The sequence below is a fragment of the Oncorhynchus nerka genome, linkage group LG13 (assembly GCF_034236695.1).
Source record: "Oncorhynchus nerka isolate Pitt River linkage group LG13, Oner_Uvic_2.0, whole genome shotgun sequence".
NCBI lineage: Eukaryota > Metazoa > Chordata > Actinopteri > Salmoniformes > Salmonidae > Oncorhynchus > Oncorhynchus nerka.
The window spans coordinates 13,989,660-14,001,580 of NC_088408.1; the positions used below are offsets into that span (position 1 = coordinate 13,989,660).

Sequence of the window (11,921 nt, forward strand, 5' to 3'; positions counted from 1 at the left end):
CAGTGGACTATACAGTAACTATACAGTGGGCTATACAGTAGCTATACAGTAACTATACCGTGGGCTATACAGTAACTATACAGTAACTATACAGTGGGCTATACAGTAGCTATACAGTAACTATACAGTGGACTATACAGTAACTATACAGTAACTATACAGTAACTATACAGTGGCTATACAGTAACTGTACAGTAACTATACAGTGGGCTATACAGTAACTATACAGTAACTATACAGTGGGCTATACAGTAACTATACAGTGGGCTATACAGTAACTATACAGTGGGCTATACAGTAACTATACAGTAACTATACAGTGGGCTATACAGTAACTATACAGTAACTATACAGTAACTATACAGTGGGCTATACAGTAACTATACAGTAGCTATACAGTAACTATACAGTGGGCTATACAGTAACTATACAGTGGGCTATACAGTAGCTATACAGTAACTATACAGTAGCTATACAGTAACTATACAGTGGGCTATACAGTAACTATACAGTGGACTATACAGTAACTATACAGTGGGCTATACAGTAACTATACAGTGGGCTATACAGTAGCTATACAGTAACTATACAGTAGCTATACAGTAACTATACAGTGGGCTATACAGTAACTATACAGTGGGCTATACAGTAACTGTACAGTAATTATACAGTGGGCTATACAGTAACTATACAGTGGGCTATACAGTAACTATACAGTGGGCTATACAGTAACTGTACAGTAACTATACAGTGGGCTATACAGTAACTATACAGTAACTATACAGTGGGCTATACAGTAACTATACAGTGGGCTATACAGTAACTATACAGTAACTATACAGTGGACTATACAGTAACTATACAGTGGGCTATACAGTAGCTATACAGTAACTATACCGTGGGCTATACAGTAACTATACAGTAACTATACAGTGGGCTATACAGTAGCTATACAGTAACTATACAGTGGACTATACAGTAACTATACAGTAACTATACAGTAACTATACAGTGGGCTATACAGTAACTGTACAGTAACTATACAGTGGGCTATACAGTAACTATACAGTAACTATACAGTGGGCTATACAGTAACTATACAGTGGGCTATACAGTAACTATACAGTGGGCTATACAGTAACTATACAGTAACTATACAGTGGGCTATACAGTAACTATACAGTAACTATACAGTAACTATACAGTGGGCTATACAGTAACTATACAGTAGCTATACAGTAACTATACAGTGGGCTATACAGTAACTATACAGTAACTATACAGTAACTATACAGTGGGCTATACAGTAACTATACAGTGGGCTATACAGTAACTATACAGTAACTATACAGTAACTATACAGTGGGCTATACAGTAACTATACAGTGGGCTATACAGTAACTATACAGTGGGCTATACAGTAACTATACAGTAACTATACAGTGGGCTATACAGTAACTATACAGTAACTATACAGTGGGCTATGCAGTAACTATACAGTAACTATACAGTAACTATACAGTGGGCTATACAGTAACTATACAGTAACTATACAGTGGGCTATACAGTAACTATACAGTAACTATACAGTGGGCTATACAGTAACTATACAGTAACTATACAGTGGGCTATACAGTAACTATACAGTGGACTATACAGTAAATACACAGTAACTATACAGTGGGCTATACAGTAACTATACAGTGGGCTATACAGTAGCTATACAGTAACTATACCGTGGGCTATACAGTAACTATACAGTAACTATACAGTGGGCTATACAGTAGCTATACAGTAACTATACAGTGGACTATACAGTAACTATACAGTGGGCTATACAGTAACTATACAGTAACTATACAGTGGGCTATACAGTAGCTATACAGTAACTATACAGTGGACTATACAGTAACTATACAGTGGGCTATACAGTAACTATACAGTAACTATACAGTAACTATACAGTGGGCTATACAGTAACTGTACAGTAACTATACAGTGGGCTATACAGTAACTATACAGTAACTATACAGTGGGCTATACAGTAACTATACAGTAACTATACAGTAACTATACAGTGGGCTATACAGTAACTATACAGTGGGCTATACAGTAGCTATACAGTAACTATACAGTAGCTATACAGTAACTATACAGTGGGCTATACAGTAACTATACAGTGGACTATACAGTAACTATACAGTGGGCTATACAGTAACTATACAGTGGGCTATACAGTAGCTATACAGTAACTATACAGTAGCTATACAGTAACTATACAGTGGGCTATACAGTAACTATACAGTGGGCTATACAGTAACTGTACAGTAACTATACAGTGGGCTATACAGTAACTATACAGTGGGCTATACAGTAACTATACAGTGGAATATACAGTAACTGTACAGTAACTATACAGTGGGCTATACAGTAACTATACAGTAACTATACAGTGGGCTATACAGTAACTATACAGTGGGCTATACAGTAACTATACAGTAACTATACAGTGGACTATACAGTAACTATACAGTGGGCTATACAGTAGCTATACAGTAACTATACCGTGGGCTATACAGTAACTATACAGTAACTATACAGTGGGCTATACAGTAGCTATACTGTGGGCTATACAGTGGGCTATTCAGTGGGCTATACAGTGGGCTATTCAGTGGGCTATTCAGTGGGCTATACAGTGGGCTATTCAGTGGGCTATTCAGTGGGCTATACAGTGGGCTATTCAGTGGGCTATACAGTGGGCTATACATTGGGCTATACATTGGGCTATAAAGGACTCTGTAGAGGTCAAATATCCCTTCTAACATCAGAGCAGAAGGCCATTACACCAGACTCTACCAGTCTCTACCAGACTCCACCAGAATCTACCAGACTCTACCAGTCCCTTCAGAGACTTAAATATGTAATCTGTGACATGAATGATAATCCCATAGATGTCTTTGTAAACAAACAATGCATAGCTTCAAAATATATTGATCTCCTGGCCTGTCAATTCTAACATCCATAACTCAATCTACTAAATTGATATTTATTTATTTTATTTCAACTTTATTTAACCAGGTAGGCAAGTTGAGAACAAGTTCTCATTTACAATTGCAACCTGGCCAAGATAAAGCAAGTAAGAGTAATTGAGAGTAATTCCCCAACCCCCAAACTCTCAACTTAATGTGAAACCAAGTGTTGAGTTGAAAATGATACCCCAAAGTGTGTCATTAATGCCCCTGATAACAGTGTCTACTGTAAAGAGCAGAGAACCGAGGTAAACACATTATATAAACCTCTCCTCTCCTCTTGCTAGCTGACTGCCATGCCTTTGTATGGCTCCTTCCAACCATGACATCACTGTAGCTAGCCAGAGGGGCTGACGTCACCCCTCCCATCCACGTAATGTGAATGAGGTAACTATAGTGGGAGCCAGGCCGGTGGTGAGATCATATGGCAGTCCTCACGTGTGGGACACTATAAAACAGGCATGACATCAGCGAACGGAGAGCAAGACGGAGGGAGAAGAGGGGAGGGAGAGAGAGGCGGGAGAGAGCAGGTCCGTGCTATCGGGATAACGTCATGGGGGTTTGGGGGGGAAGTGCCACGAGGTGCATCAAGAAGTACAGAACATCCAAATTACACCGACCAGGACGTTATGCAAGCCAAAGAAAATATTCAACACTAGAGGGTGTGTGTGTGTGTGCGTGTGTGTGTGTGTGTGTGTGTGTGTGTGTGTGTGTGTGTGTGTGTGTGTGTGTGTGTGTGTGTGTGTGTGTGTGTGCGTGTTTGTGTGTGTGTGTGTGTGTGTGTACTTGAATAAGTGGTGTGTGTGTGTGTGTGTGTGTATGTGTGTGTGTGTGTGTGTGTGTGTGTGTGTGTGTGTGTGTGTGTGTGTGGAGGTATGCCGTGACGCTGTGCTGGTTGCTAAGCGGAGCAGGGACGTGGGTGGAAGGATTTCCTGTCGAAGGGAACGTTTGTTTATCCGGGGAGCACCATGCCGAGGGAAAGTGTGTTGTGTACTCTGTTTGTGTGTGTTCTTTGCATGTGTGTGTGTTCACTCACAAAGCAGCACACACACACAGAACACACAAAACACAGAGAACACAACACACACTTCCCCTCGGCATGGCGCTCCACGCATAAACAAACGTTCCTGTCAACAGGAAATCCTTCCACTTTTCACCCACGTCCCTCCTCCGCTTAGCAACCAGCGCAGCGTCGCGGCATACCTCCACCATGCACGTAACCAAGCACACACACACACAGACACACACACACACACATACACACACACCCCACACACACTTCAAATTCAGTGCAAAACACACTCCTTTGGTCTGAACCCTTTACCATTCTATCATCAACTGCTCACCTTCAACAAGACTCTTTTCCCTCTTTTACTGTGTCATTAAAAGCTAAACAGACACACCCACCACACTGCCAGCTAGGGAAGGAAGGAGAGGGAGGTAGGAGGGGGAGTAAGGAGGGAGGAGGGGGATGGAGGAAGGGGAGGGAGGAGGGGGATTAAGGAGGGAGGAGGGGAGGGAGGAAGGGGAGGGAGGAGGGGGAGTAAGGAGGGAGGAGGGGTAGGGAGGAAGGGGAGGGAGGAGGGGGAGTAAGGAGGGAGGAGGGGGAAGGAGGAAAGGGAGGTAGGAGGGGGAGTAAGGAGGGAGGAGGGGAGGGAGGGAGGAAGGGGATGGAGGAGGGGTAGTAAGGATGGAGGAGGGGGAGAGGAGGGGGAGTGAGGAGGGGGAAGGGGAGGGAGGAAGGGAAGGGAGGAGGGGGAGTAAGGAGGGAGGAGGGGAGGGAGGAAGGGGAGGGAGGAGGGGAGTAAGGAGGGAGGAGGGGAGGGAGGAAGGGGAGAGAGGAGGGGGAGTAAGGAGGGAGGAGGGGTAGGGAGGAAGGGGAGGGAGGAGGGGGAGTGAGGAGGGAGGAGGGGAGGGAGGAAGGGAAGGGAGGAGGGGTAGTAAGGAGGGAGGAGGGGGAGGGAGGAGGGGAGTAAGGAGGGAGGAGGGGGAGGGAGGAGGGTTTTGTGAATTAGCTCGAAGAGAGAAATATTGCCTTTTTCAGTGCTGACCTGTAAAATCTAAAGTCGCTATTGACCCTTGTGGTTTAAGATGGTCTCTATGACATTAACTTGCCCTTCACTCTCATGTCCAGACTACAGAGGACTGGATACGTCAACATGGACAAAGGCAGACCACTGCTGGAAACCAATAGAGGACCAATATTAGCTATGCATTATCTGTCTATCCTAGATCAAGACAATCACACGTTTTATCTGGGATAAATTAAGGTTTAATTTTAAAAAAAAGGACATGTCACACTTTTGCATCAAGAGTATATGGATGTTGGTGGTATGTCAGTTACAGGTGTCACAGTCCTGACTGAGTTAGGGAGATGTGAGATGTGAGATCCTGAGTGAACACAGTTACAGGTGTCACAGTCCTGACTGAGTTAGGGAGATGTGAGATGTGAGATCCTGAGTGAACACAGTTACAGGTGTCACAGTCCTGACTGAGTTAGGGAGATGTGAGATGTGAGATCCTGAGTGAACACAGTTACAGGTGTCACAGTCCTGACTGAGTTAGGGAGATGTGAGATGTGAGATCCTGAGTGAACACAGTTACAGGTGTCACAGTCCTGACTGAGTTAGGGAGATGTGAGGGTGAGATCCTGAGTGAACACAGTTACAGGTGTCACAGTCCTGACTGAGTTAGGGAGATGGGAGTTGTGAGGGTGAGATCCTGAGTGAACACAGTTACAGGTGTCACAGTCCTGACTGAGTTAGGGAGATGTGAGATGTGAGGGTGAGATCCCGAGTGAACACAGTTACAGGTGTCACAGTCCTGACTGAGTTAGGGAGATGGGAGATGTGAGGGTGAGATCCTGAGTGAACACAGTTACAGGTGTCACAGTCCTGACTGAGTTAGGGAGATGGGAGATGTGAGGGTGAGATCCTGAGTGAACACAGTTACAGGTGTCACAGTCCTGACTGAGTTAGGGAGATGTGAGATGTGAGATCCTGAGTGAACACAGTTACAGGTGTCACAGTCCTGACTGAGTTAGGGAGATGTGAGATGTGAGATCCTGAGTGAACACAGTTACAGGTGTCACAGTCCTGACTGAGTTAGGGAGATGTGAGATCCTGAGTGAACACAGTTACAGGTGTCACAGTCCTGACTGAGTTAGGGAGATGGGAGATGGGAGGGTGAGATCCTGAGTGAACACAGTTACAGGTGTCACAGTCCTGACTGAGTTAGGGAGATGTGAGATCCTGAGTGAACACAGTTACAGGTGTCACAGTCCTGACTGAGTTAGGGAGATGTGAGGGTGAGATCCTGAGTGAACACAGTTACAGGTGTCACAGTCCTGACTGAGTTAGGGAGATGGGAGGGTGAGATCCTGAGTGAACACAGTTACAGGTGTCACAGTCCTGACTGAGTTAGGGAGATGGGAGGGTGAGATCCTGAGTGAACACAGCCACGGGGGACAATATCTGAATGAACGATGCTGTGGGGCGGGGCGGGTGAATTATGAATTAACTACCACACTGAAAGCTCCTGATAAGATCGTCACAGGTTCTCTCTCTCTCTCTCTCTCTCTCTCTCTCTCTCTCTCTCTCTCTCTCTCCCTCTCTCTCTCTCTCTCTCTCGCTCAAACACATAGGGTCATGGAGATATAAAAATAGCTGACCAATCACGCACACAGACCACAGACACGAAGACAGAAATGGAAATAGATACACTAAACAGTCCCTGCACTGCCGTGCATATACATTTACACACAGACACACACAGATACATAGATAGAGATTTAATAACACACACACAGATACATAGATAGAGATTTAATAACACACAGACAGATACATAGATAGAGATTTAATAACACACACACAGATACATAGATAGAGATTTAATAACACACAGACAGATACATAGATAGAGATTTAATAACACACAGACAGATACATAGATAGAGATTTAATAACACACAGACAGATAAATCGGTAGAGATTTAATAACACACAGACAGATACATAGATAGAGATTTAATAACACACAGACAGATAAATCGGTAGAGATTTAATAACACACAGACAGATAAATCGGTAGAGATTTAATAACACACAGACAGATACATAGATAGAGATTTAATAACACACAGACAGATAAATCGGTAGAGATTTAATAACACACAGACAGATACATAGATAGAGATTTAATAACACACAGACAGATACATAGATAGAGATTTAATAACACACAGACAGATAAATAGTTACAGGTATTGTACAGGTACAACACACAGAGATATAGATGTAACACACAGATAGAGATGTAACACACACAGATAGAGATGTAACACACACAGATAGAGATGTAACACACAGAGAGATCTAACACACAGAGAGATGTAACACACAGAGATAGAGATGTAACACAGATATATAGATGTAACACACACAGATAGAGATGTAACACATATATATAGATGTAACACACAGACCCTACAATAATAGAAAAACAAACACTGTTGCAATCAAATCAAATGCATCTGACACGGGCTTACTGACAGACATGTAACACACACACAGAGACTTACCTTGAAATGCTAACATTACAGAGATGTTCACTGGCGAAAACATACACATGAAACACACCCGATAATTACAGACTTGTTCACTCTCATGAAACACACATACACAGCTGTTCGGCTGGCAGGAGATGTGTATGGATGTGGATGGATGGATGTGTGTGTGTGTGTGTGTGTGTGTGTGTGTGTGTGTGTGTGTGTGTGTGTGTGTGTGTGTGTGTGTGTGTGTGTGTGTGTGTGTGTTAGGGTGTGTGTGTGATCTGCTAGTGCTCAGCCTTTCCCACTATTTCCACTGTTGCTGTGCGTCTGAACCGATCTGACTTTCTCAACCTGTTTGTCACAAACACACGCACACACTCAGACACACACATGCACACACACTCACACACACAGTGGTGGAAAAGTACTCAACTGTCAAACTTGAGTAAAGTAAAGATATCTTAATAGAAAATGACTCAAGTAAAAGTGAAAGTCACCCAGTAAAGTTATACTTCAGTAAAACTCTAAAAGTATTTGGTTTTAAATATACTTCAGTATCCAAAGTAAATGTAAATGTGTAAATCATTTCACATTTCTAATATTAAACATATTCAGGATGAGTGGGTCCCCTGCAGAACGGTTGAGCTAACGTAGGCAAATGCGATTAGCAACAAGAAAATGTGTCATTTACATAGATATATCTGATATTGGCAGAAAGCTTAAATTCTTGTTAATCTAACTGCACTGTGCAATTTACAGTGAAATAATACCATGCTATTGTTTAAGGAAAGTTCACAATTTTGCACATGAAAAGATATTAATAAACAAATTATGCACATTTGGGCAGACTTGATACCAAATTTTGAACAGAAATGCAATGGTTCCTTTGTATAAACAGTATAAACCTTTGCACATACACTGCTGCCCTCTAGTGGCCAAAATCTAAATTGCACCTGGCCTGGAATAATACATTATGGCCTTTCTCTTGCATTTCAAAGATGATGGTACAAAAATACTGAAGAAAGTTTTTTTATTTTGTATTATCTTTTACCAGATAATGTGTTATATTATCCTACATTCCTTTCACATTTCCACAAACTTCAAAGTGTTTCCTTTCAGCTGGTGCCAAGAAAATGCATATCCTTGCTTCAAGTGCTGAGCTATAGGCAGTTAGAATTGGGTGTCATTTTAGGCAAAAAATGAAAAAAAGAGTCCGATCAAACCAGATGGCACCATTTTCTTGTGTTTTGTTATTTATGGAAAGCCAGGGGCCAAATGACTCTCCTCTGTCTATCCTTGGAAACATTGTACTGTATAATAACAACCTAAACCTCCCTCCCTCGTTCCCCTCTCTCTCTCTCTCTCTTTCTCTCTCTCTCTCTCTCTCTCTCTCTCTCTCTCTCTCTCTCTTTCTTTCTTTCTTTCTTTCTTTCTCTCTCTCTCTCTCACTCTATTTCTCTTCCTCTCTCTCTCTCTCCTTCACTCTTCCTCTCTCTCTCTCTTCATACCTCTCTCTCTCACTTCAAATCTCTCTCTCTCTCTCTCTCTCTCTCTCTCTCAAATTCAGATTGCTTTATTGGTATGAAATACAATTTGTAGATATTGCCAAAGCAGTATATTCGTATAGCATTTCAGTAAATACAGTACAATGCAAAGAGTAGATACAGTTTATTTCAGTAGTAATATTAAGAGTCCATATAATGATGTGTACAGGTACTGTACTACTGCTGTTGTATTGGGGAATCTTCGGTTGATAAATACTTAAATAAGATGATAAAAAGACAACATGGATGATGGTTACACTGTGTATAACTGCCAGCTAAATACAATGTAAATACTACAGGGAATTAATGGTCACGGGATGTCCCTCAAGCTAGTTTCTCCCTCACCCAGAATATGTCATTAGTAAATGCACAGAAGTTGGGAATTGATTGAGATATTCTCTCTCTCTCTCTCTCTCTCTCTCTCTCTCTCTCTCTCTCTCCCCTCACTCTATCTCTCTCTCTCTATCTCTCTCTCTCTCCCTCACTCTTTCTCTCTCTCTCTCTCTCTCTCTCTCTCTCTCTCTCTCTCTCTCTCTCTCTCCTCCCTCACTCTATCTATCTCTCTCTCTCTCTCGTTCTCTATCTATCTTTCTCTCTCTTGCTCTCTTTCTCTCTCTCTCGCTCTCTCCATCTCTCCCTCCCTTGATCTCTACTTCTAACATGAGTCATCTTCAGAGTGGACGGGATCTCCCTATTCCCTTAGAGGTGTACACTTCTCTGAACCCTTTCATTTCAGTCAACAACTGTCAAGATAGATTTCCATGTACCCCTTTCCTGCAGTCAAATGACCTAGTTGCCTCATGGGTGGAATGTTATTCATATTTTGCATAATACATTTTTTTAAATGCTGAAAATCCTGTGTTTCAATGTCAAATGGTTTTGTTATATTTCAGTCTGCAAACTCAAGATGTAATATATTTTAACTCCATATCTGACAGGTGTTTCTTTTTCTGAAGCCCATAACCATGTGTGTGAGGTGTATACTTTTGTTTTAAAGTAGATTTGTTTTAGACTACCAAGAAACACTCTGTGTGAGCCTGACTTATCCCACTGCAGTAAAAGGTTCACCCTCCCTTCAAAACAGCCACATAACACTCTCCCTCTCTCTGTCTCACTGTAAAACACACACACTCTGTTTCTTTTCCTCTCTTTCTCTCTACTTAGAAGTGCAGCGATGCAGCACATGTCAACACTCAACCTCTTCTGGAAGCTAAAAGATCTCTTTCCACACAGACACACTTCCCTCCACATCCAGCTATTGAAAAGAGACATAAAGTCACCTTAGAAATCTTCTGTTGTGCAGACGAGCCCCTTCCTTTCCTCCTCTCCTCTCCAATAGTTCTCCCTCTCCTCTCCTCTCCTGGTCTGTAATGTCAGTTCCCGCCGATGATCCTGAGCCCCTCCATTTCCTCCCCAGCTCCCTGTTTCTGGTACTGAGCAGCACAGGCAACTGACTGCGTTCCTGTAGTCTCTCTCTCTTCCCCTTCTCTCTCTCTCTCTCTCTGCTCTCAGATCTCTGTCTCTCTCTCTCTCACTCTCACTCTCTCTGAGCAGGACTGTGTGTTACACAGCTCAGCCAGTCAGCCTGCCTGGCCTGCCCCACCACCACAGGAGTCCCAGTCTCCTCCAGGGTCCTAGTGCTAGTAAAATTCTTTGAAAGAATGCCATTGTCTCTGATCGGAGCCCTCCCTGCCTCCCTCCTCCTCCCCTCTCCCCTACCTCAGAGCGTCAGCAGGTTGCCAGGACAACGAGGGCCGGCCTAGAGGGAGCAGATCAGATCATGCTGTCCAGAGGCTCCAGTAGGCTAACTGGCTGACTGACTGACTGTCTGACTAGCTGACTGGCTGGTTGACTCACTGGCTGGCTGACTGACTAGCTGGCTGGGTAACTGACTGACTACCTGACTGTCGGACTAGCTGACTAGCTGACTGGCTGGCTAACTGATTGACTGACTGGCTGACTGACTGCTGCCTGACTGGCTGGCTGGCTGACTGGCAGACTGGCTGGCTGGCTAGCGGAATGTCTGAATGTCTAACTAGCTGACTGGCTGGCGGGCTGACTGACTAGCTGGCTGGCTGGGTAACTGACTGACTGACTGCCTGACTGTCTGACTGGCTGGCTGACTGGCAGACTGGCTGGCTGGCTGGCTGACTGGCTATCTGACTGGCTGACTGTCTGATTAGCTGACTGGCTGGCTGTCTGGCTGACTCGCTGGCTGGCTGACTGGGTGGGTAACTGACTGACTGACTGCTGCCTGAATGTCTGACTAGCTGACTGGCTGGCTGGCTCACTGGCAGACTGGCTGGCTAGCGGAATGTCTGACTGTCTAATTAGCTGGCTGACTGTCTGATTAGCTGACTGGCTGGCTGTCTGGCTGACTCGCTGGCTGGCTGACTGGGTGGGTAACTGACTGACTGACTGCTGCCTGAATGTCTGACTAGCTGACTGGCTGGCTGGCTCACTGGCAGACTGGCTGGCTAGCGGAATGTCTGACTGTCTAATTAGCTAGCTGGCTGAAGGGCTGACTCGCTGGCTGGCTGGCTGACTGACTAGCTGGCTGGCTGGGTAACTGACTGACTGACTGCCTGACTGTCTGACTAGCTGACATGCTAGCTGAATGTCTGACTGTCAAACTAGCTGACTGACTGACTGACTGACTGACTTGCTGGCTGGCTGACTGACTGACTTCCTGGCTATCTGGCTAGCTCACTGACTGACTGGTTGGCTGACTGACATCCTTTATATTTTGACATGAAACTGAATCATAATAGAGATATCATAATCAAAACCAGGACT

General features: G+C 43.9%; 1 protein-coding gene across 1 annotated transcript in view; it reads right to left on the reverse strand.

Moving 5' to 3' along the window:
- Nucleotides 1-10,778, reverse strand: part of LOC115117491 (forkhead box protein N3-like) — a 127,797-nt gene extending 117,019 nt beyond the window's left edge. The window contains exon 1 of the mRNA XM_029645962.2: nt 10,406-10,778. The gene's annotated coding sequence lies outside the window, so the exon portion shown is untranslated. The remainder of the gene's footprint in view (nt 1-10,405) is intronic.
- Nucleotides 10,779-11,921: the final 1,143 nt, after the last annotated feature.